Below are 16033 nucleotides of genomic sequence, written 5' to 3'. Positions count from 1 at the left end.
TTTTCTAAATTATCCACTGTGATAAGTTACAGATGAAAATATTGCAGCAAATGGCTATTTTTCCTACTCATTTTCAATATTTTGTTTTATATCAACAATTAGTGCTTTTGAGAAAACCTTGCAGGATCTACACAAATGACAGTTTGCTGAATTTTAGAATTGTTAGAAACTTCAACCCTACAGATTTCCTAACTTAGAGAAGATACCCATGTAATACCTCCCCAGAGGTGGGTCTGAGAAACATCAAATCAGAACATTCTGCAGGGCCAAATTGGTGAAGTGCCCCAGTACTGTGAACCTGACCATCCAGAGGGTAATTATTTGTGAACGTGTGTAACGATGCACATGTTACTGCTTGACAGATGCCCAACAGGGACTCTATGAGATAATGCCAGAGTTACAGCCTTAGCTCTAGAGAGATGAGCATGCAATCACTTTTGACAATATGCAAGCAAAGCGGGTAGAAGAGTAGCAGCTCAAAGAGCGTACACCTGAGAAAGGTAAGAGCGAGGTTAAGAGGCTAGAGACAGAACAAATAGGAGATCATGGGATGAGAGCGCCACAAATGTGTCCCATCTGCAGGCATATAACATCTGAGAGGAAGCCAGGTGCAATGTTGATTGTGAACCCCAGCCAATACTAGTCTGGAAGTGGGTGATGAGTGCTTAGAGGCATCCCGCCTTCGACGTTTGGGAAGACTGGATCCCCTGATCTCTGCAGATGCGCTGAAACCACTGTAATCGCTTTTATGAACACCTGAGGAGGGCTGGTGAGGCTACCGGGGAGCACTATAAACTGAAAATGCTGTTGGCCCACCGTTAACAACACGTAGAGCTTCTGATTTGCCAGGACAGCAAAGTGGAAATATGCATCCTGCTAGACCAATGCCACCATCCAGTCACCAGGATCCAGGGCAGACAGGGCCTGAGCTTGGATGAGCAATCTGAACTTCTCCATTTACAGGGAGAAATTGAGAATGTGCAAGTCTCAGGTAAGACGAAGGCCTCCTTCCTTTTTGAGCACCATGACAACCTTTGATGGCTCATTAGGCCAAATGAGCCAACAATTTGTGATGGAGCAAGGAGAGATCGTCCTCTCCCAGCAGGTCCTAGTCATGGAGGGGGGATCTAGCAAGGGGATGGAGTAGCTCTTCTGGAGTATTTGCAAACCCCACTTGTCAGATTTTATGGACTTCCAGTGAGGCAGTTGATGGTGAATCCTGTCCCCACACAGTACCCCTATGAGGGCAAACTAAAGGTGTTCGGAGGCTGTAGCTGGCAGGGTGGTGAACTGATCACACCTCTGGCTGGTGGTCCCATGTGAACTGTGGGAGCCACATCCAGGGCCATGAAAAGGCTGGGAATTCTTTTGACCTTGCTGGCAGGGAGGGAAGGAGTGCAAGTGGTAGCCTTACCATAGCCATGGAAGGGGTGAAAGGCAGACTGGTGTTGGCTAGGGGCCTTATAATAGGCCAAAGACCCTGGCCATAGCCCTGCTATCCTTAGAGGACTCCATTTTGAGTCTTTCCTCACACCAAAAAGGTGAGAGTCATCAAAAGGCGTGTCCATTAGTGAAATTTGGATCTCCCCCTTGAAGGCATTGGTTCTCAGGCAGGTATGGTATCCCAGTACCACTGATGATGAAATTGCTCTGCCCAGTGAGTTTGTTATGTCAAGCCCCTGTTATGTATCATTTTAGGACCCTATTGTAAGTTTCCCGATTCACGCCCTTATATAGGTATAAATCACCATATCCTTATATAGGCATAGAAGTCATAACCATATTAGGCATTGCTCATGCAGTCCAAATACGGCAGGGCTGCTTCCACTAGTTCCAAAAATCCACAATGATTTCTTGGAAAAACCCGCCTTCAGCAGTCAGAGACTTCCCCTTGCTTGAGTATTGATTTATCCAAGAACTCATTGAGTTTTCAAAGAACTGAGTCTCTTTGATGACGTTATTATGTTCAACCATACGTCAATCCTGGCACCTTCAAGGTATAAATATGCCCACACTCGCCCAAGCAAACATACAGTGGTTTAGAACAGTTCGACTATCTACTTGCCCGACACGCCCTGCTGCAGCAAGTGCTAAAGGAAGCCGACCCTCCAGCAGAGGCACTGAGAGAGACGCTGTCTTTTCTCCTGCCGAGAAATCCAGCTCCAGTGTTTCCAGGCTACCCTTGCGGGTTGCTGGGAAATCGAGTCCCGAGACCAGCCTTCTCCATTCTAAACTAAGGTACGGAGCTGATTAGACCCTAAGAGAAATCTTGAGCAGATTCTTGGCAAAAAGAATACTACATTTATGCTACACCTCACTTACTATTTCCCTCGTACTAAGCTTAGGTTAGGAACACTGGGGTAGGCGTATTTTAGAAGCACTAGTTGAGTACTTTTTAGACTCTGTTATTTATATATGTATTTATATATGGTTTAGGAACCATACAATGCTCTTACAGTATTATTTTATGCTACTATTTATACTGTATGCATTATATTTTACAAACAGTGTTACGATTGTAGCAGTTCATTTCTTATGATTGAGAAAGAAGACTGTTCAATAAATCCTTTTATTGAAAACGCCTGTCTATCTATTTCTCTGCATTTCTGGTGAAACGAAGCATGCACAATTAACTGAGTGAAATATCTATCTATTGTTTACATGACTCTGAAGATACGTTTTATCTTGGGGAAACAAAGTTGTCATGTTTATGCGGTTGTCCGAGACTAATCCCTTCTTGTGAATTCGAGAAAGTTTCTAGTGACCTCTGAGCTAGCTGGCACACACAATTAAGTCTAGTATATTCAATAGAGACCTAGTCGACCTCAATCCTACGTCTAATCTATAGGATATATTATTCCAATGTGCAGATCCTATTGAGAATATAGGAACTACACTACACCCCCATCTAATTGTGAACATTGCTGCAGCTTGCCCATCAGCAAATGCTTGATAGGGTATGCCTTGGGTCTTCTCTAAGACCATGGGCAGCACTTGCGAAAACAAATCCACACTGTGTGTTGGTATTAGCTCAAAAGACATGCGTTGTTTACCAACCACAGCACTAGGCTGCTTAAAGAGAAAATACTCCTACCCAAGGTATCCAACTTTTTGGATTCCCCATTCACTGGAATTATAAAGATTGGGCTGGGGTTGATTCTGGAAATGGAGTCTTGACCCACCAAGCTTTCGGGAGCATGAAGAGATATACATTTTGAAAAACTCCTAAAAAAGCCAACTCAGCAAACAATTAACTGGGAGCAGCTCGCTTGGGTCTGCACTGACTTGGTGTGTAAAGTAAAGAACTGACATAAACGAGATGGGGTAGTGCCTATATAGTCACTTCACACATCACTTCCACCACATAAGAGACAGAAACAGAGCCAAAAATGCCCCCTACTGGCATGCAGTAGTACTGTTTGGATAATTCTGGATACTGTCTGATGCATGGGAAATATTCTAACGTAAGGAATCTGCAGCTAAAAGTTTCTATCAGAGAGTGAAATTTGTCTGCCTAAATTGAGGTGTGGTTTGTGAGGAACCACATCCACACCATAACAGGGACATACTAAAGGTCTAGTTGTAAATGAGTAATAATTCAGAATGGTGATTGTTTATTCTTTAGTGTACAGGAATAAACCCACTGATCAAGGGTAGGCTATCGATGGCTGTGGACCTCCTCCCCTTGTTCATGTGATTTTGTCTTGAAAAGATTTGATTTTCACATTACCTTATGTTAGGTTAATAAAACACAAATTGCTAATTGTTTCATTGTTTTGTCACTTGCCCACATAGCCCCCTCGTCTGTAGATTAAAGATTGGAACAGAATCACTTCTAATAATAAAACATTCAATTTTTTTCTAAATGATAACTTTAAAGTGAGAAACTTTGAGAATTTGAGATGACTGATGTATGGAATGAGATTCCAACATAGACCTGCCCAATTTGAACCGCGGAACACATTGAAGCATGTTTCAAAAACAAAAAGGATAACGTCTCAGGGGCTGATTCACAGAGGCAAACTTACACTTAGAATTGCTTGCTATTCCCTAAAGGATTTCCAAGCAGTATCTTTAAGAGTGCGGTGTCTCCATACATAAAAACATTGGTCTTTTTATGGGCAGAGACTCTTCACTCATAAAGATGCAACTCACGAATCCCTTTGTGAATAGCAAACAATCATAAACTAAAATAGCATTATCCTCCACAAATTGTAAAAAAGGCAAGGAAAATAGCGACAAACTGTCTCTGCGATGCACTCCTCCAGTCTAATGAAAAAACGTCCACAGAGAGAACAGTTTGTGGTCAACATTCATCAAAGCATCGAGTAGCATTCAAAAAATCATCTTACGCAATTGGAAGATTTTAAACTCTAAGGGACTTGCTTGTTCTCATTAAAGTGGAGCCAAAATATTAAAGATATTCCGGTGCATACAAGAACGAGAAATACCAGAAAGAGGCAAGAGAAAATAGAGGTAGAAGGTCTGAGGGAGTTCCTTTTCCCAGCGTCTGGCCACACAAGGTGTGGGATGTGTGATGTTTGCCATTTGACAGCTAATACAAAAAGTATAGATGTTGGGCTGACCCATCCATGGGAACAGCGGAGACATATTAATTGTAACTCTTCCTACGTAATTTATATGCTGAAATGCTCTTGTGATTTAGTGTACCTTGGTATGACCACCAGGCGGGTAAAAACAAGAATCATGGAGCACAGATCCACGCTTAGATGCCACAAACCATTTCAAAGAGAAGAATCACTCGGCTGAGGACTTCTTCTTAACTGTTATAGACAAACCACATATCAATATGACCATAAAGAGCCCTATGTATGCGAAAGCAGAAATGGGTATACAGGGTCCAGAGCTTTTCCAGGGGATTGAATGATGATATCCTCTTGAATAGTCTTCATAATCCTTGAGCTTTCCCTGGTAGACACATTGACTGATATATCAATGGGGGATTTCCTTTAGAAGCCCCCATGTATCATTGAGTAAGAACTTGGGAGAACCATAGTGAGAATAATACATTTCTAAACTTAACCTTTGCTTACTTTGAATTAGAAGTGGATCTCTTTAATCCAAGCTAAATAATTAACAAATACAAATTACCCCGATTACATATACTACCACTGCGCCGTGGTTGACCACCTCCTTGACTTTTTTCAATACTTAGTTTTGCATTCCCGTTATTTTGTTAACCATCATGTCATAGCAGTATTTTAATACTTCTCCCATGTTAGTTTATCACCCACTTACTGCCTTATGATGTGCTTTGCCAGAGCCCGTCCACCACTTAACTTTAGGAAATGTTTTCCCGTAATTAATGAACTTGCCATCACTGAAGGGAGGATGGGTGGCTACAATCCGGGGTGTTTTAAAACGACGACTAGAATCAGCGCTCTAGTGTCTTAGAGACTTCCGGGACACGCTGGTCATGAGGGACGGCACGACACCAGGGGCGTGTCGAGCCTGCCTCCAAGAGAGCCACGTTGAACACCAGTAGAGTGTTCTATGCGGCGGTGAGGGAAAGACGTATTTTGTGGAGTGACTGTTGACCACGCAAGCAGTAAGTGGGTTGATAGTGGCCGATGGGGCTGAGGATAATGGAGGGATTGTGTGTAGCCAGAGCGGGTGATTAGAGAGGCCTGTGATTGAGGGAAGCTGCACCGAGAGAGTTAATTTTGATGACGGTTAGTTCATGGTGTACGCTAAAACTTGTTTTGCCCTCAACAAGACTTGGACTAATGGGGCACCTGGATACTTCTAAGTTTCAACACGAATAGGAAGAGAGAAATTGTTGTACCGAGATCTCTCTTGTGTCTGGAGTCTGGTTTTAATGTGTAATACCCACCCATAACATATGGCCCTGGAGGGGGAGGGAGTCGGTAGCAGGAACAAGTTACAGTTTTGCTCAAATCACTATGGTGTCTTTTGCAAGAGTACCGAACCAACCCGGTACGACTGGTATCAGACTACGGTTAATGAGTACTTGTCTAGAGGCGTTGGGACAGAACAAGAGAAGAGGGGAAACGTCTGGATGGAGTTTCTCCTCTCTCTTTTAGTGATAATACTGAGGTGTTTGATCAAGTCCTACATATGGGTTTTTATCCATTTTTTATTTCCCTACAGGGACAGAGTGCTAATAGGGAGTTGTTCTCACTCCCCCGCCAGTTCGAGTTTAAAAATGTAATGAACTCGGTAAGTTTCATGATTAACTGTCGCAGGTTGATTGTGGTGTGTTCCGAGGTTTGTTGATGCCTAAGTGCATCTTTATCTAATTCTTTACCTTTGGTAAATTGAGAATGAGCACTTCACAAATCTTGCAATGGAGTGCTTGTGTATTTATCATAAACACTATTGAGCAAGACAAGATTGAGAGATATAAAACTATAAAAAAACTACCCTCAACCTAAATAAAAAAATAAAAAATAAAAAATTTGGGGGATGGCGGGTGCCCATGTATCTCAACTGAGGGTTATAAGTGAGTGGTGGTGATGCACCGCAAACATTTTTTTTAAATGTTGTATTACGAACAATTCACGTAACACTTAACTTGTTCCATGTCTTTTTAATCATTCTAGGTTCCTCTCCAAGAGTGCGAGGCTCTACTAATGGTGACATACCTTTTACTTCTGAATTTAAAGGAGAGAGGGTGAGCACCATGGGATCACAGTGGTGACAATCCTGAGGAAAGCTGGGTGATTAATTTTGCTGGCTGAAACATGTCGACACTTATGCAGAGTGGAGGAGTTGGCGTCTCATTATAAGCCTACCAACCCAGCATCCACATTTTTGTTTTAAATTTGGAAAGGGTACCTAAAATTAAAATTACGATAAGGACTCCCTGATACCAGTTTTATATCACTTTTTTTGCACTATTTTCTAACCCTGGGCAAAGCAAACTTTGCACTACGTGTGCTGCACGTAGCACAGTGCGAACACGCGTAGTGCAGCGTAGCATAGTGTAGCGCTCATTTTTTGCTTGTTCGCGGTCCTGAACGTCATGTTCGCGACCGCGAGCAAGCAAAATGACATCCCAACGAGATTCTCAACGCGGGGAGGTAAGGTTTCTCTTTGTGAGTGGTTGCGCATGCTTGCGACCGCTCTCAATGAGAAACTACCAGTTCCCGTTGAGAAAGCTGCAGCTCGAGTAAAATCTACTTGAGCGGCAGAAAACTACAGCTCGCACTGTGCAAGATGCCGTTTTCAATGATTTCACAGTGCCAGATGCTTGCCCGCACTGTGCAATCATTGAAAACACATCTTGCACAGTGCGAACATGCTACTACGCAGCTCGCGTAGTGCTACTTGAAGTTCGCGTAGTGCAAAGTGCACTTCGCGTAGCTTCGCGTAGCTTCGCGTAGCGCTACTTCGGGAACTCCGCCCACCCTTACTATTTTATCACCTGTGATCTTATACTGTACACTTTGTGTTGTATTGTCTTCCCCTCCATATTGCTCCACCTCCAGCATTGGGCTGACGCGGAGGTGTGTTAGCAGCCCTATGATGAAGCATGACACAGCTTGCTGTGTGAGGGCAGTTTTATAAATGTGGTGCATTCCCATACACTAATCCACCTTTTCGCAGTGTTATTATCCCTCTTCTATTTGTGAGATTAAATTACTGATCCTCTCACCTCTTTGTTTCTTGTGTTTTTTTTTATATTTTCCGTTTAACATGTAACCTTGAGGAATGGCTAGAGACAGCTCGGGATCAAAAGTACTACCACAAGTACTACCACCCAAGTTTCAGTGACAAAAGCCATGTCAATACTGTGTGTTGTGAGCAACTCTGCAAAGTCAATATTGTGTTTGATCTGAGAGTGTGCATTCAGGAGCAATCCTCAGAGAGACTTTTCTCAGGTGTTTGTGGGTATGAGGCCTGTTTCATGCTTGAGCAGCCTTTTATTTTAGTAATAAGGAAGGCTATATCACAGTATGGGCTCGCCTGTGGCTCCTTCGAGAGATCTAGTTGCAGACAAAGATCTTTCATAGATGAGTTGAGGCTTAGAAGAATATTTCTTGTATAGCTTAATCTGGGACCCAATATTGGTGGAGAACGGGGGGAATGACCCTGGGCCCGGTCCAGGCATGGACAGGAGCAGACAGGCTTGCCTTTGGCGCGCCTCCACTCTAGAATGCTGCTTATGTAGCTGTGAGTCAAGCTTCTTGCTCAAGCATCAGCTGTCCCCTGACCCGGAAGTACTAACCAAGCGTGTCCGGTCCCTTAGCCCTCCGCAACAAATGGCACAAGCCGTGGCGGATCGGGACAGGGGTGGATCACTGCTGCAGACTGCTGTAGTCCCACAAGTCCAAAAAGGGGGTGGTGATGGACAGAGCATCTGAATTAAACATAATACTACTACCCAGTCAGCAGATCAGGGCTTAATCCATCACCGTTTTTTAGCTCACTGCACCATCCAAGCTCAGAACCTGGCTACATGCAAATTAGTCTGTCCCTGGCCCAGTGCATCATGGGAACAGGGCAGACCAAACTACCAAGTCAATTCTTTTACTGGAAAGGAAACAAGCTTCCGGGGACCGGTTTCTGGCATTACAGCCGTCTTCAGCCCGGCTTGCTTGAATCCTGATGGTGCAGTGAGCAAGGGACTCACATCTGAGCATACCCTTCCACGCTTGTGGTGGACAAAACGATTCAGAAAAGGGGGTGGTGTTGGACAGAGCATCTGAATTAAACAAAATACTACTACCCAGTCAGCAGATCAGGGCTTAATCCATTACCGTTTTTTAGCTCACTGCACCATCCAAGCTCAGAACCTGGCTACATGCAAATTAGTCTGTCCCTGGCCCAGTGCATCATGGGAACAGGGCATACCAAACTACCAAGCCAATTCTTTTACTGGAAAGGAAACAAGCTTCGGGGACCGGTTTCTGGCATTACAGCTGTCTTCGGCCCGGCTTGCTTGAATGCTGATGGTGCAGTGAGCAAGGGACTCACATCTGAGCATACCCTTCCACGCTTGTGGTGGACAAAACGATTCAGAAAAGGGGGTGGTGATGGACAGAGCATCTGAATTAAACAAAATACTACTACCCAGTCAGCAGATCAGGGCTTAATCCATTACCGTTTTTTAGCTCACTGCACCATCCCAGCTCAGAACCTGGCTACATGCAAATTAGTCTGTCCCTAGCCCAGTGCATCATGGGAACAGGGCATACCAAACTACCAAGCCAATTCTTTTACTGGAAAGGAAACAAGCTTCCGGGGACCGGTTTCTGGCATTACAGCTGTCTTCGGCCCGGCTTGCTTGAATCCTGATGGTGCAGTGAGCAAGGGACTCACATCTGAGCATACCCTTCCACGCTTGTGGTGGACAAAACGATTCAGAAAAGGGGGTGGTGATGGACAGAGCATCTGAATTAAACAGAATACTACTACCCAGTCAGCAGATCAGGGCTTAATCCATCACCGTTTTTTAGCTCACTGCACCATCTCAGCTCAGAACCTGGCTACATGCAAATTAGTCTGTGGCTGGCCCAGTGCATCATGGGAACAGGGCAGACCAAACTACCAAGCCAATTCTTTTACTGGAAAGGAAAAAAGCTTCCGGGGACCGGTTTCTGGCATTACAGCCGTCTTCGGCCCGGCTTGCTTGAATCCTGATGGTGCAGTGAGCAAGGGACTCACATCTGAGCATACCCTTCCATGCTTGTGGTGGACAAAACGAATAAGAAAAGGGGGTGGTGATGGACAGAGCATCTGAATTAAACAGAATACTACAACCCAGTCAGCAGATCAGGGCTTAATCCATCACCGTTTTTTAGCTCACTGCACCATCCCAGCTCAGAACCTGGCTACATGCAAATTAGTCTGTCCCTGGCCCAGTGCATCATGGGAACAGGGCAGACCAAACTACCATGCAAATTCTTTTACTGGGAAGGAAACAAGCTTCCGGGGACTGGTTTCTGGCATTACAGCCGTCTTCGGCCCGGTTTGCTTGAATCCTGATGGTGCAATGAGCAAGAGACTCATGTCTGAGCATACCCTTCCACGCTTATGGTGGACAAACCGATTCAGAAAAGGGGGTGGTGATGGACAGAGTATCTGAATTAGGCAGAACACTCGTACCCAGTCAACAGATCAGGGCTTGATCCATCACCGTTTTTTAGCTCACTGCACCATCCCAGCTCAGAACCTGGCTACTTGCAAATTAGTCTGTCCCTGGAAACTATGACTTAGGAAAAGCACTCAGAACTGGAACAGGTGTCACTGATTACATGGGATCTTATTTAAATCTGATTTAAACTACAAAGGTGAAAGTGATCAATCGTTTTTGTGCTGTAAGCGCCTTGAGACCTTACGGTGATAAGTTGAGTTATATAAAAACTTTTGACATGACATTACATGACAAAGTTCCATTATTGTGACTGTTATAATATTTTTTTTAAATACGTTTTTATTTGTCAACCAGAGTATATCATAGTTATTCACAGATTGAAAGCATATAAAAAAATAAAATGAAATAAGAAAGGATGTCCGTAGGTAGCAGAGGGCTTCACGATTACAGTATTAGAGGTTAAAATATCACTGTCTTAAATAATACAAGATTACAGATATAAAGAAGAAGAAAGCAATCATCTATTTTTAGCCTCATTGATATCACAGAATGTAACTTTGTCATAGAATGAGAACCCCTCATTTCCCAATGCAGCTTCCATTTCATACGTTTCAATGACTAGCGTCCACCAATCACTTACTGAAGAAGGTCAGGGACGAATCCATAGACGGACAATTGCCAGTCTGGCTGCAACTATTGGAATCAAAAATAGACGAGGAAGTCTGTGACTCATATTCTCTAGGCCAATCACATTTTCCCTAGTCAAGAAAGATGGACCTATCCCCGGCCTCTAAGAGCAATCTTGGCCCACCTGCTGCCAGAATGTACCCAGTTTTGGGCATGTTATGAACATGTGTGTTATGTTTGCAGCATGTATATCGCATTCGTCCGAGCACTAACTGAGCCTGACGAAGCCCATTTGGATATTTTCTCTGGCGTGTATTACAGCAGGCAAACAGTGCAAAACTGTTGTAAACATAAATGTATAGAATGAACTGAATCACCAATGCCACTTAAAGCTGGTTCAATAGCGTTTGCCGTAACTGCTGAACCCAGTGTCATCCTCCATCTTTCCGGCAATCTTTCCCCACCGCCTTGTTTATAGCAGATAAAGCATTTATATGTGTAGCTTAATATAGATTTTGCTTTTTCCTTATGCAAACAATCCCAGACCTCTGAGTTAGATGTTTTTGTCAGATTTAGGTGTTTCACCACATAGTCCCTGATTTGAAGATATTTTAAAAACATATATTCTGGTAGATTAAACTGTAGCTGTAAATTCTTGAAAGATGCTAAACCGCTATGATCATAAAGATCCCCAAGAGTGATAAACTCAAAGGCCGCCCACCGTTTACTAAGAGCATCTTTAAATACTTCTGGAAAGATCGGATTACCACATAAGGGGAGTCTATCATAATAGAATGAGAGATTACAAATGGAAGAGATGGCGTGCCATACGGATATAGTGTCTCTTCTAGTCTTAAACGTAACTCTTTTGTAGAAATTCGTATTGTTGATGCGGTATAGAAGCATGCCGCTGTCCTCTGCCAGCATACATTTGAGACAGAAGGTGGTATTCAAGGGGTTCAAAAGACCACCGAAACAATCAGCAAAGGCTGACCAGAAATACATTTTGAAATCGGGGTAGTCAACTTATATAAGAATATAATGCTTATATGGGAATTTTAACAAATCAATAGCTCTCTGAGTTTTCTTGTAGCCCCAAATTAAACTACTGAAAGCCCCCTCTAATCTGTTTTAGAAAGTATTGGGAACCTGCAAAGGGATAGAGTGAAATAAATACAAACATTTTAGTAGTATCTTCATTTTCATGATATTAGAATGTCCAATAATACAGATAAGTAATGTATGCCATCTCTTTAGTGAAGTAACTGTGTATTTGAGTAGAGACTCATAGTTCAAAAAAAATAATTTATCTATGCTTGAAGAGAGTTTAATTCCCAGGTAGGTAGCCACGGGGCAGAACCCATAGATTGGGGCACTAGGTTTAAAATTAGGAATTATTTGTGTTTTTTCAGTATTCAGTTTATACCCAGAAACAGAACCAAACCTCGCTGCCTCATCCTCAATTAAATTATTCGCTCCAGCAGGCTCTGTTGTGAAAACAGCAATATCGTCTGCGTAGGCGATAACTTTCAGATGAGTTACGCCAGACAGCAAAGGCCTGATTTGAGAGTTGAACTGCAGAGCATGAATAAATCATTCAATAGAAAGATCAAACAACAGGGGTGAGAGGGGACGGCCCTGCTGTGCACCCCGAAGATTTGAAAAATGTGATGATTGTAAGCCTAAATATGTTAATTTTGCTTGGGGTTTTTCATATAGCACCAGAATCCATTGTTTATGGAGTCCTTTTACCCCAACTATTAAAAGTATAGACCATAACAATTCCCACCCCACCATATCGAAAGCTTTTTTCAGTTTCTATGAGTATCATACCAAGAGGGATTGATCGCTTTGCTGCCATATCAAAGCCAGAAACTGCCATATTACCATGGGTGGTAGTATCTCACCCTGGGATGAAGCATGTTGATGGGGAGAAACCACAGTTGCCATAAAAGGAGCAAGGCGATTAGCAAGTATCGTTGAGTAGATTTAGGCATCTGCATTTATGAGTGAAATTGGTTGATATGACCCACAATCCTCTGGAGGTTTGTCTTTTTTCAAAAAGAACACGATCTGAGTCATATTCCATGATTCGGGTACCTTGCCCTGAATACCAATTTATTGTATAACCGAGCTAAATGGTGCTATGAATAGGTATTCAAATGATTTATAGAAGTCAAGAGGTAGACAATCTTCCCCAGCCGCCTTACCCGCTGTCAAGGACTCAAGGTCGATATTGCCATTTCTATCTCTTCCCTTGTAATATATTTTTCGATAGAAATTGCAGTCGCCTCACTCAAAGTAGATGGATATCTTCTGTGCACGTACGGCTGAATATCTTCCTCTTTAGGTGCTACAGTTGAAGTAAATCATTTTTGATAATATATAGAACATTGCTCAAAGATCTTATGTGGTTGTGTATAAAATATACCATTTGCTCGTTTCACTCTTCTAATATAAGTTTTAGCTCTATCATCTGCGACTTTATGAGCTAGAATTCTGCCTATTTGCTCGCCATACTCATATTGTATGGAAGAATATTTATCAAATCTGGCCACTATTCTTTCTCTAAATATCTTTTTTATAGCTACTCTAAGATCAATTAAAGAACAAAAAGAATTGCTCTTGATTCTGGATGCGCATCAAGATTGCCTCAGCATGTCGTTCTTCTGCCCTTCGCCAAGCTTGAATGACCTCTTTGGTTGCAGTTGTTTTAATCTTTATTCTGCTGCCATACATATTGTTGAGTCGTGCCTCTAATAACTGCCTTACAAGTATCCCAGATAACCAATGGAGAAGCAGACCCCCACATTTTCTTTAAAGAATTTTTCGTATTGTTTCCTAGTGTGAGCTATATATCCACTATCCAAAAGCAAGAATCTTGGGAAAGAAAAGGGCCTAAGTGGCGTATCTCCTACTGGAGTTTAACATCATAGCATTATAGGGTTATGGTCAGAACTAAACCGTGGGCATACTCCAAGTTTTGGTGTCAGTATATCTGATCTGAGACCCATGCCATATTGATTCTCGAATACAGTTGATGCGGAGGGGAATAGAACATATAGCCTGGTATAGCTGGATATAAGTGCCTCCAAACATCCCTGATTAGCTGCAGACAACCTAATTCTAAAATAGCAGCCCATGTCTTATGCATTCTATGGGTAGCCCCACATCTGGTGGTATAGATGTTGTAATCCTTTATACAATTACAATCACCCATAACCACCCTTTCAACCTCCCAGCTCAGCATTTCCATGTTCAATAAATCAATGGGTGAAGGGCTGTCCACATTAGATCCATATTAAACAGAGAAAACATATTTCTTCCCACTTATTTCCAGCTGTACCATTGTCCACCTGCACGCCTGAGCGGCCAGTTATATTATGCGTGACACATACAAAACATTTAGAAATACTGCCCTCCTGTATGAGCAAGTCTGTGACGTACATACAATTATTTCATACCCCAAATGTAGCTAGAGATTCCGGTCAATACAAAAAGGTGTGCTTCTGTTAGCATAACTAATTTTGGGTTATACTTTTTATGTTCTTCACATAGAAGCTGTCTCTTAAGTTTACTCTTAAGACCACTTAAATTTACTCTTAAGACCAGCCACATTCCAGGCTAAACATTTAATGTGCTCCATTGTCAAAATCGTTCCCTACAAATACGTATTTTACATGCTCTTGTTCCCGTACATATTCCCTTCTTATTATTTTCATCTTTGGATTTAAATCTGGATTCTTTACATATCCCTGTATTGACCTTTTCTGCCTATTACCACCCCTATGCTCTTAAATATACTTGTGCCCCAGTAGCTTTCAAAGGGTCGATCAGTTGTCATAATTTCTAGTGTCTATCCATGGTCAATTTGCAAAAATCTGATTGAACATACATAGCAAAAGATCCAACATTTACCGGAGAGCTAGGACGAGCCTTCAGGAAGACCGCTTTTCGAAAAAGAAAGTTTCCAAAGTGGATCAAAAATGGGCTGGAATACCGAGAGCTCTTTTTCTGCTTTACTAGTGGGAGTCTATGGGCCCTTTGCCGCTGACAGTCCCAGTCCCCCAAATCTGAAAAAGCCCATTGGAGCAGCTGAACTATGAAGGCCTCTTGGCCCTCAGGGATTCCAAACAATTTTAAACTATGGCATCTCGAGCAATTTTCCAAATCTTCCAGCTTAGATTGCATAGCTGTAATTTGATCATCATGTTGCTGGTCCGAGATACTTGTTTTGGTCGTAACCTCCTCAGTATTAGCAACCCTCTGCTGAAGTTCCAGAACATCTGTTGCCAATGACCCAATCTTGACTGACATTTCTTCAGCGACTGCTGAATGATATGATTGTCAGTCCCTGCTTGGACATAATTCTCTTGTGCCTCCGTTCTCTGATCTTTTAGGGCTTTTAAAATCATAGTGAGAGTTGGCACATCTTGGTCCTCTGCCTTCTCTCCTTTGCGCTCCACTGAAGCCTGTTGCGGCTCTTGAGGGGCCATTGATAAGCCGGAGGGACACAAGATAGGTAGTTGACAAGATAAAGATATTAGGTCTGATTCTGGGCTATCAGGCCGTGCCTTCCTCATATTGCCATATCCCTCATCTGTTGGGCTTGTGCCAGATAAACGCAATATCATAGATTTGACTCCTCCTTTTGCTTGAACCCAGCAATGCAGGGGATTATCCAATAGAGCGTCTTTAGCCAGTATAATTAATGTCAGACATTGCTGTAGTTACGTCACAGTATGACATTTCTTTCCCTCTTTCACTATCTTTGATTTATTGGTTTTCTTTTCAGCAGAAGGATTGAATACTGGAGAGGCCCTTTTTCTGGAGGTTTGCAAGATTGTCAATTGGCTTTTACGGCATCTAGTGATTTAGATACTTTTTGAGCCTTTCGTGGTTCCCTCCCCTCTGCTGTTGTGGTGAATGTAGACTGTGAATCCTCAACATTGAGGAATGTTGAAACTAGCACTGGAGAGGAAATTTTAGTAGAGAGACTGTTCGTACCTCCCTGATCTTGTATTGAGCAAAAAAGATCATCCATGGCTGAATTTTCTCTACTGCTTCCAACCGTGCTGATAGCACTAATAGGAATACCAGGCACAATAGAATCATTTTGTGGTGGCTTCATTGCCCCATCGTCCTCCAACTTGAGCTTATTCAGTGCACCCATTAGTGTTGCAATATTCACAGCGGCTACTGGTTGAACACTTGGCTCAGGTATGCATATTACAACACTTGCGACATTATCCACATTATCCTCCTAGGCAATATTGTGCCCGTTATTAGGATTAGAATTATCAGCATCCTCCGGTCCATCACGGA

The sequence above is a fragment of the Lissotriton vulgaris genome, chromosome 4_1, assembly GCF_964263255.1.
Source record: "Lissotriton vulgaris chromosome 4_1, aLisVul1.2, whole genome shotgun sequence".
Taxonomy (NCBI): Eukaryota; Metazoa; Chordata; class Amphibia; order Caudata; family Salamandridae; genus Lissotriton; species Lissotriton vulgaris.
The sequence above is the reverse complement of the archived record's forward strand: the minus strand, read 5'-3'. Positions refer to the sequence as shown.